Source organism: Podarcis gaigeae (genome assembly GCF_964106915.1).
Source record: "Podarcis gaigeae genome assembly, chromosome: 4".
Classification (NCBI taxonomy): domain Eukaryota; kingdom Metazoa; phylum Chordata; class Lepidosauria; order Squamata; family Lacertidae; genus Podarcis; species Podarcis gaigeae.
In genome coordinates this window covers 7,658,486-7,669,427 of record NC_139677.1, presented here as the reverse complement: position 1 = coordinate 7,669,427, position 10,942 = coordinate 7,658,486, and positions in this window count along the sequence as shown.

The window sequence follows — 10,942 nt, the reverse complement described above, 5'->3', positions numbered from 1 at the left end:
GTCCTTCAACTTCAAAGGGAAGAAAATTAAGATCAAAACAACTCAAGATAAAGACCAATTTTTGGAGAAATACTTTGAGGACTTTGAGAAAGGAACCGTAGAAGAGAGGGAAATACCAGATATAGCAAATCTATCATTTGGACTTGCCCCAGCACCTACTGACGAGGAACAAGAACTTGGAGCAGTCGGCGGAAAAGCAGCCCAATAACAGAAATGTCTCTGCAATTTTTGAGTTGGAACTGTCACGGCCTGAACCATCCCCGAAAAAGAGGACAGGTGTTTCATATACTAAAGAAAGAACATCTAGATATAATATGTTTGCAAGAAACCCATATTGCCAGGATAAACAGAAAACTTTTGATAAATAAAAGATTGGGACAAGAATTCATTTCTTCTGACAAAGTTAAGAAAAGGGGAGTTGTGATTTATGTGAAAGAAAAATTAGAACCAAAATTAATTTTCAAGGATGAACAAGGAAGATTTCTGGCAGTGGAAATTCAAATTCAAGGAGAAAAAATTCTGATTGTAGGAGTTTATGCACCTAATGAAGGGAAGGCCGAGTTCTTTAAGAAGTTGCATGAGACGTTAATGGATTTTATGGACTTTAAAATAATATTTATGGGCGATATGAACGGAGTAGTCTCCACAAACATGGATAAAGCGCAGAGACAAACGATTTCCAAGGATGGGAGACTGCCAAAGACCTTTTTTGAACTGACTGACACCATGGACTTGATTGATATTTGGAGAACAAGGAACCCTCTAGAAAGAGAGGGGACCTTCTTCTCTGAAGCAAAAATGACATGGACCAGGATTGACCAAATATGGATTTCCAGTAATCTGGCACCAAGGGTTAAAAAGACAGAAATCTGCCCAAAAACTTGTTCCGATCATAATGCAGTAAAGATGGAAATGAAGCTGACAACAACTGGAACCTTCAGATGGAGAATGAATGACACCCTGTTTAAAGATGAAACAATCTACAAAAAGGCCCAAAAGACATTGAAGGACTATTTCGAGATAAATTTAAGATCAGAGGTGGAAAGAAGAATAATATGGGATGCAAGCAAGGCCGTGATGCGAGGCTTCCTGATTCAGCAAAACTCCATAAAGAAGAAACAACAGAATGAGAAGAAGGAAAAAATCTGGAATCAAATAAAAGAAGGAGAGAAGAAATTGAGGTCTAAACCTAAATCTCAGGAGATTCTAAGAGAAATAAAGTACTATCAGACTCAATATATGGAACTGGTGAACGAGGAGATAGAATGGAAAATAAAACAAATGAGGCAAAAATCATTTGAATCAGCAGATAAATGTGGGAAATTGCTATCATGGCAACTGAAAAAGAGACAAAAGCTGAACACCGTGACATCCCTAGAAGTGGATGGTAAATTTATCAATAAACCAAACGAGATTAGCAATTGTTTCCAAAGTTATTTCAAAAAGTTATATGCTCAAGGGCCAAAGAAAGAACAAGAGATTGAAGAATTCATTAAAAAATATGGACTTTCAAAGATTTCTGAAAAAAGCAAGAGGACTTTAAATGAGAAAATTACAGACCAAGAAATAGAGGGTGCCATCCAAAAAATGCAACTGGGAAAATCACCAGGACCAGATGGACTGACGGCCAGATACTACAAAGCATTGAAGGAATGGTTAATACAACCATTGAAGGAAGTATGCAACCAAATCTTAGAGGGGAAAAAGGCTCCCGAATCGTGGAAAGAGGCATTCATCTCACTTATACCAAAGTCAGAAACTGAGAAACACCAAGTTAAGAACTACCGCCCTATATCACTCTTAAATGTGGATTATAAAATTTTTGCAGAAATTTTAGCAAAAAGATTTAAAAAAGTGTTATCAGAGGAGATTCATAAAGACCAAACAGGCTTTCTCCCAGGGAGATATATGTCAGACAATGTGAGAAATATTATAGATATATTAGAACTCCTGGAGATGGAGATAAACAGAAAAGCAGTGCTGATCTTTGTGGATGCGGAGAAAGCCTTTGACAATATTTGTTGGACCTTTCTAAAGAGGAATCTCCATGGGATGGGGGTAGGCCATAACTTTGAAAATGGTATAAGTGCAATATACTCTGAACAAAAGGCTAAATTAATTGTGAACGGTATGGTTATGGATGAGATTTCAATAGAAAAAGGGACACGACAGGGATGCCCAATATCCCCTCTATTATTTATATCTGTCCTGGAGGTATTATTGAACATGATCAGAAGGGACCAGCTGGTAGAAGGGATAAGACTCGGAACTAAACATTATAAGTTAAGAGCTTTTGCAGATGATCTAGTTTTAACTCTGCAACAACCAGAAGCCAGTACGAAAAGAGCTTTAGAACTTATTGAAATATTTGGTCAAGTGGCAGGTTTTAAATTAAATAAACAAAAGACGAAGGTGCTGGGGAAAAATTTAACGATCGAGGAAAAAGATAGCTTTCAAAGAGAAACCGGTTTAGAAATAACAAAAAAGGTGAAATACCTGGGGGTGAACTTAACATCAAAAAATGTGAACCTATTTAAAGATAACTATGAGAAATGTTGGTTGGAGGTGAAGAAAGATCTCGACATATGGTCTAGGTTAAGACTCTCCTTGTTAGGCCGAATTGCTGTTATTAAGATGAATGTATTGCCGAGAGTGTTGTTTTTATTTCAGACATTACAAATTTTGGACAAAATGGACTGTTTCAAGAAGTGGCAGAAAGATATATCTAATTTTGTCTGGCAGGGCAAAAAGCCCAGAATAAAATTTAAGATTCTAACTGATGCAAAGGATAGAGGGGGCTTTGCCCTGCCGGACTTAAGACTTTATTATGAAGCAGCAGCTTTTTGCTGGCTGAAGCAATGGCTACTTCTTGAGAATACAGACATTTTAGATCTAGAAGGATATGATAACAACTTCGGTTGGCATGCATATTTATGGTATGACAAGGTAAAAGTGCATAAAGGCTTTAAAAACCATATTGTCAGGAAAGCATTGTTTAATGTATGGAATCGTTATAAAGATTTGTTGGAAAATAAAACCCCCAGGTGGTTGTCACCCCTGGAAGCTAAAGCGGTAAAAAAACTTAATATGGATTCAGACTGGCCAAAATACAGTGAAATTTTGGAATATGATGGTGAAAAGCTCAAATTACAGAGCTTGGAGAAATTAAAACCTAAAGTCAGAGACTGGTTACATCACCAGCAGATTAATGAAACGTTTAAGCAAGACAGGAAAGTAGGATTTCAGAAGGAGAGGTCAAAGTTAGAAACGGAACTATTGGAGCCCAATACTAAGAATTTGTCTAGAATGTATAATTTGCTGCTGAAATGGAACACCCAAGATGAAACAGTTAAATCAGCGATGATTAAATGGGCACAAGATATTGGTCATGACATTATGTTTGCGGACTGGGAAAGGTTATGGACCACAGGCATTAAATTTACGGCATGCACTGCCTTAAAAGAGAACATAATGAAAATGATCTATAGGTGGTACATGACCCCAGCCAGGCTAGCAAAGATATATCATTTGCCCAATAATAATTGCTGGAAGTGTAATGAATGTGAAGGAACTTTTTATCACCTTTGGTGGACCTGCCCAAAGATTAAGGCCTACTGGGAAATGATCTATAATGAAATGAAGAAAATTCTTAAGCGGACATTTGCTAAAAAACCAGAGGCTTTTCTCTTGGGCATGGTCGACCAAATGGTACCAAAGGAAGACAGAACATTCTTCATGTATGCAACCACAGCAGCAAGAATTCTACTAGCAAAATATTGGAAGAAGCAAGAACTACCCACTCTGGAAGAATGGCAGACCAAGGTGACAGAATTTATGGGATTGGCAGAGATGACCGGCAGAATCCGTGACCAGAGGAGAGAGACGGTGGAAGAGGACTGGAGAAAATTTAAAGTTTATCTTAGGAACTGTTGTAAAATTTCGGAATGCTAAAATGTCAAGGGATATAAGATAGAGAATTATAGCTGTTAAATCTTAAATTTAAATAAAATATAAAGAGAATCAGTTATGAATTGGAATGAAGGATTGCTAGAAATGCTGTCTTAAAAAAAATAAGGGAAGGCTAGGGGAAGTCGTGTTATGTATGTTATTGTATGTTATGTTTTAGTATGTTATGTTATGTCATTGTATGTTATGTTATGTTTTTATTTTGTTATATTTGTGAAAATGAATAAAAAATATTTAAAAAATATATATATATATAATTTATATCTCACTTTACATTTGGCTCTTTTGGATAAAATACATATTTTTGTGAGCACTTCCCCCACACTGAAACTGCATTGCAAAATCCAGAGAAGTGCATAATTTGAGTACATGCTGTGTTCCAATCTGCAAGCACATTTGGGAGTGTTGAATCAGATCGATCCACCATGTGGTGGGGGGGGGGAGAAATTAAACAAATTCAACCCCCATCCCTGCCATATATGGCGGTCCACACAAAACTTGATATTGAATTTTCCTTTTCTGCTGAATAGATCTGGGAAAACAAGAGTCCCAGCATGCATCTGGCAGAGTCACCACACACAGTTCAACTTGAGAGTCACCAATGCCATGGTCACACCATACATTACCTCACTGTGATATACCTTCAAACAGTCATGCCTTCCCTCTAAAAAATTATGAGTGCTGCCATTGGTTAAGGGTGCTGAGACATGTTAGGACACTGCTATTCCATTTCCAGAGCTACAGTTCCCAGGGCGGTTTAACAATCAACACCTCGTCACATGGAATTCTGGGAACTGTAGGTCTGCAGAAGGAATAGGGACCTCTTAACAACTCTCAGCTCCCAGAATTCTTTAGGGGAAGCCATGACTGTTTAAGGTGGCCTCCTAGTGCTTTAAATGCCTGGCTTGAATGTGGCCCAAGGTGTGCAGGCTGTTTCATTTTCTTGTTTAATGGCTGCCCTAATGCTCCACATTGCATTACTTCAATTTATCCTAATTTAAAACTAAAGTGCCCTTCTTAAGGTGAGGGTGTTTTGGTTTGTTTATTTGTTTTCTTAAAGACGTACGTGATGACTGTTTGATTTTGCAAAGTCCTTCCTTATGTACGGCATCATTACTGCCACTTGGCTTGTCAGGCCTTTCTTGAAAATGAAACTCTGACTCAACAACTTTGCCCTTGGTTAAATAAATAAACCGTAACTGTAGTTGTAACATCATTATCAGAGTACGAACCTGAAGGTCTGCTTAGGATTTATTAGGGCTACACGGCCATTACCAATGCTACTTAAACTTTATTGCATTCACCTTGCTGCCTAACAGCATGTGTGCTGCTCTTGTGTCATTGGGAGAAGACTCAGCAACTTCTCCAGTTCTAGTCAAATACAGCTTTCTCCTGTACTGCCCACTCCAGCCTTTGTGCTTTGCTGAGCTTATCCTGCCTTCTCCTTTTATTTTTAAGCTCAATAAAAGGGTGCCATATGTGGATTTTTTTGGTGAGGCAAAACCCACGGCAACATTCAGAAGTTCAGATGCCCTTCTTTAGTACAGTGGTACCTTGGGGACGCAGGTGGTGTTGTGGTCTAAACCACAGAGCCTAGGGCTTGCCGGTCGGAAGGTCGCGGTTTGAATCCCCGCAACGGGGTGAGCACCCGTTGTTTGGTCCCAGCTCCTGCCCACCTAGCAGTTCAAAAGCACGAAGTGCAAGTAGATAAATAGGTACCGCTCTGGCGGGAAGGTACAAGGCATTTCCGTGTGCTGCTCTGGTTTGGCAGAAGTGGCTTAGTCATGCTGGCCACATGACCCGGAAAAACTGTCTGCAGACAAACACCGGCTCCCTCGGCCTATAGAGCGAGATGAGCGCACAACCCCAGAGTCGTCCGCGACTGGACCTAATGGTCAGGGGTACCTTTACCTTTACCTTGGTTTACAACCATAATCCATTCTGGAGGTCCATTTTTAAACCAAAACAGGTTGTAACCCAAGGCACACTTTCGCCAATGCGGCCTTCCCCCCAAATTGTTATATAAAAAAATGGGTTATAATCCAAAAAAAGTTTGCAAACTGGGGCATGCACTTCTGGGTTTGACGTCTTTGTAATCCAAAACGTATGCAAACCAAGATGTATACAAACCAAGGTACCACTGTACTGTTGTAAGATATGTTAGGATATCGATATGTGTCCAGGAATCAAGATCCTCTGTTCTAGCTTTGAATCCTTTCCATAATAAATATTTTAAAAAACCAGGACTTTGCACCAAAGTGCTAATGAGCAGCACAGGGCCAGTCTGCAGTGTGGTGCGTGAATCTCAGGTAAGAGTGCGAGTGAGAGAATGGGGTGGTCACTACAAACAGCCTCGACTCTACTGAGAGGCAAAACAGGCATTTCTGAAGAAGTAACCTCAAGTTTATGAGCAGATGTCAACACTGTGATAAACATTCTGCGCTTGTTCCTAGAAGTGAAAGACGTGACTAGCAAATACTTTATTTTCAGCTCAAGGCTGAAAGGCACCTGGAAGGATGCATTTATGGGAGCAGAAATATTGGAAAGTGTCCTTCACTAAGCTCCACTTTACATTGCTTAAGAACAAGAGCTGCTATTGAAATCTCCATTAGTCAAAAGGTGGCTGGTGAAGCATCTCCTCACAGGCCAGCAGTGCATGGGGGGGGGGGGGAATCCCAACTGAGATGCTATTAAGCCATTTCACACTCTTTCTTCCTTGCCTTCAGCCAGAGTACGGATCAACCAATCTCTCCCTTTTCATTACATCTACAATGGAACCTCGTGTTACGTACTGTCCTCCTTACAAACACTTCAGGTAATGAGCTCCGCTCACCAGGAGGTAGATGCTCCTGGTAGTAAACTTTGCTCCAGGATGTGAGCGGAAGTTGTGCTCCGGCGGCACGGAGGCCCTATTAGCTAAAGTGGTACCTCAGGTTAAGAACGGTTTCAGGTTATGAGAGGCAGGACTATGATGCTGAAAGCGCTTTGGAATTCAGACTGTGGGAAGCCAAAACAAAAAATTATTACAATTTGGAAGACAATTGGACTTTTTTATTTTAGTTTTTTATTTTTATTGGATTTGATATGTTAATTGGATGTTCTTATTGGAAAATTAATAAAAGCTTTTTTTCTAAAAAAAAAAGAACGGTTTCAGGTTAAGAACAGACCTCCTGAACAAATTAAGTTCATAACCAGAGATACCACTATATTTGAATATGCATGGTATTTACACAAATCTTGTGCAATAATTAACACGTTTTTATAGGCACGTATTTTCACCATCTCTTAATCCTGATCTCTCCTTTGATTCAATCCGGCATCCTCCTTGACTCTCTAACTTTCTTCTCTCTTGTTCCCTCCTTTTTAGGAATCAAATTGAATGCCCTTGAATAAAATTCTGCATTTCCTGCTTTCTCTTCCTTTCCTCCTGACCAGCTAGGGTGCCTCCTTTCTCTATGGGTTTAACCTGATAATTTCTAGTGTAACCAAAGGCCTGTCTTTGAAGATCCGTAAAGATAAAAGGACCCCTGACCATTAGGTCCAGTCGTGACTGACTCTGGGGTTGCGGCACTCATCTCGCTTTATTGGCCAAGGGAGCTAACATTTGTCTGCAGACAGTTTTTCCGGGTCATGTGGTCAGCATGACTAAGCCACTTCTGGCGAACCAGAACAGCGCACGGAAATGCCGTTTACCTTTCCGCCGGAGCGGTACCTATTTATCTACTTGCACGATGTGCTTTTGAACTGCTAGGTGGGCAGGAGCAGGGACCGAGCAACGGGAGCTCAGCCCATTGCGGGGATTCAAACCGCCGACCTTCTGATTGGCAAGCCTCAGCTGGTAGAGCAAGAGACTCTTAATCTCAGAGTCATAGGTGCACGCCTCATGTTGGACATAAGATTCTTGCATTGCAGGAGGTTGGACTAGATGACCCTTGGGGGCCTACAATTCTATGATTGCACTATTATATAGGTATAGTTTAACCACAGATATGTGAAACTGCATTTTAGGATTTGAAATGGCACATGGACTTGTGGGAATAGACAGTCTGATTCATGGATAATTGCATATAGTGTAAATTCATAACATCTGAAAATGACTTTTTGCTGTGCAGATTCCTCAAGCATCCCGAAGCAAGACTTGTACATGCAAGAGGAAATACCCTGCTCATTCTCTTATTCTCTTCACTGCCAGCCTCACACACTTTGCCTGAACAGAAATATAAACAGAGATATATAGCCTGCATACTGGGGACTTGGAAAAGATGGGTGCCATCGGCATACATCTATGTGTGATATGGAGGGCCCAGGAGGGGTAGTAAGGGTAAAGGGTGGACAGATTCTGTCCACATCCACATCATATATTTAAAATACTATGGTACCATTTTAAAATAGCTATGGTTTCCCCCATAGAACTATGGGAGCTGTAGTTTGGTACAATGGAAGAGAATGAAAAAAGAGAGATTTGCAAAATTATCTATAGTTTCTGTGAACATTTGTGTGTCGCTGTGTGGCAATTAAAGATCAGCAGTCTGCAGACTACTTCTAAGCCTTCCTCGTTCAGAGTTTGCTCTCTGTGTGAAATCTTTTCTTCCCGCAAGGAGATGTTCCTCTTTAAGGCCTTGAAAATACGTAAAGACCAAATTCAAATTCACTGATTACAGTAATTCACCTGGTGGAGTGACACTTGAATAGGTTTCAGTTTTTAGCATTTCCCTCTCACCTGTAGATTGCTAGTCATTCTACTTTAAAACACCCCAATGCTATTTAGTGACCTATGATATTTCTATTGTGTTTATTAATCATAGGTGATAAGTGGAAGGACTCATTATCACAAATTACATTTCTCCCCCAATTGCCTTTGGCAATGAATGCATTTTACATAATTGCATGATAACTGAGGTTCAGTTTTTAATTAATAGAATCCTGTGTAGGATGCAGGGCTGTAATTGGGGAAGGACAAGTGGATGTAACTACCTCACCTCACTTGGAACAGTGGTTTTTCCCACTGTAAGAATCGGGGGGGGGGGGTATATATGCATTACAGAGACTAACAAAACAGAGGCATGTTTTTCATTGCAAAACATTGTAGCTCCAAAAACAAGGGTTTCCATTTCGAGAATTGGGCCTTAGAATAGGAAAGAGAGAGGGAGAGAGAGAGTTATCAGTGCAATATTGTGCCCCATCCCCGTGCCAGTAATCCATATTCCATCCCTGCGCCCCACCTAGGATCACCTGATTAAAGGAAGGATCCCAAACTCTTAAAATACGATTGTGAGCACTGCAAGGAGTTGACAGGAAGAATGAGTAAATTTAAAAGGGCGATTATTTTTAACGATCGCGTAACTTTAACCTGCCAAACTTACAATGGGTGACTAATGCTTGTCCTCACTTCCGCTAGTCCCATGCCCAGGAAGCATGGGTTCGAGTGGTTTTCTGTTTGCACTTCCACTTTGCCTGGGAAAACCTGTTCTTTAGCGCTGAATCAAAGCAAACATCAACCCATGGAAAACCCAGCTGACAATTGCTTTGATTCAATGGTGAAGATTGGGTTTTTCCAGAGGGAAAGGGGTGGGACGTGTGTAAGGTGGAATCTAGACACATATAAAAAACACGGTGAAAAAACACTAAAAAAAAAAAGTTTTGAAAAATAGATTGAATTTGTCATAGCTGACCATCGCCATCTAGTGTCACATTTGTATAATGCACTTTACAACACACTTTAAATGTTTTATTTCCATCTGTATGGCTGAGACCTAAGTCTGGATGAGCCCTAAATGGTATGTTTCTTCCTAGCCTCCTCAGCTTTTATGGTCATCACCCTTTTCACACATGGTTGTCCTTTTAACAATCCCTCCTTTACCTGTCACCATGCAGATAAGATAAGATTGCCAGGTGCTTTAAGGGCATAAGGGCCAAACAGAAATGTGTATAAGGGTGGGTGTTTTTTTTTGTGAAGGGTGGGTGGTTTTTTTTTTTGTTTGTTTCTCACAAAACAATTGAAAGTCTGAAAACCTCCACCTTCTATCACTGGATCTCTTTCTAGTTCCACAGTTCTTCCCCTCTATGGTTCTATATCAAGAGCACCAGCATGTATAGTACTCCTGAATCCTGCTTGAATTATCTCTCATGGTTGCCGGCACAAATTGGGGAGGGCTCCATAAACTCCCAGCACTCCCAGTGTCCTGTTGTTCAGTTCTTTCAATTGCAGCCCCTCGACTGCTGTTATGGTTGGAAGAAGTAAACTATGAAGTTCCCCAATTCATTGTTTGTTGCCCTGTCTTATTTTACCCTGTTATTATGAAAAATGTGCATCTTTTTAAGCAGGGATGGGAAACCTGTGACCCTCCCAGATGTTACCGAACGGCAACTCCCAGCATCCCTGATCACTGGCCATACTGGTCAAGGCTCATGGCAGTTGAAGTCCAAGAACATATGGAGGCCTGCAGGCTCACCATCCCTGCTTTCAAATCAAAGTGTTGATTTGAAATCCCAGCCTCTTGAGTAATATTTATTCATTTTTTATTGAACTTCTTTGATTTGCATTCAACATACAAATTAAAATAATAGAGAAGGATGCTCATGGTTTGTGAAATATACCATGTTTAGGATGATCTGAAGAGCCTTCTCAATGATTCAGATGCTAAGTGAAAAGCAATAACAAGATTTGTTTTACAAAACAGCCCTTGAGCATACACCACACTTCAATTTGATAAACACTAAAGTATTGCATTCTGTAGTGACACCATTCATGCAGGTATATAATGAGGGTTAAATATCACATTTCTCAGGCTGTCTTTATATATTCATCACCATGTCTGCCATTATATGCTTCAGAGTAATAGCTTTCAAAGCAGAAAATACTATTTTATTTTTCAAACATATCACTTTCAATTGCCTTTTAACATATGGTTACCAGACATTCCCATTTCCCAGAGACAGTCCCTGGATTTACAAATCTGTCCCCGGCAAAAATCTG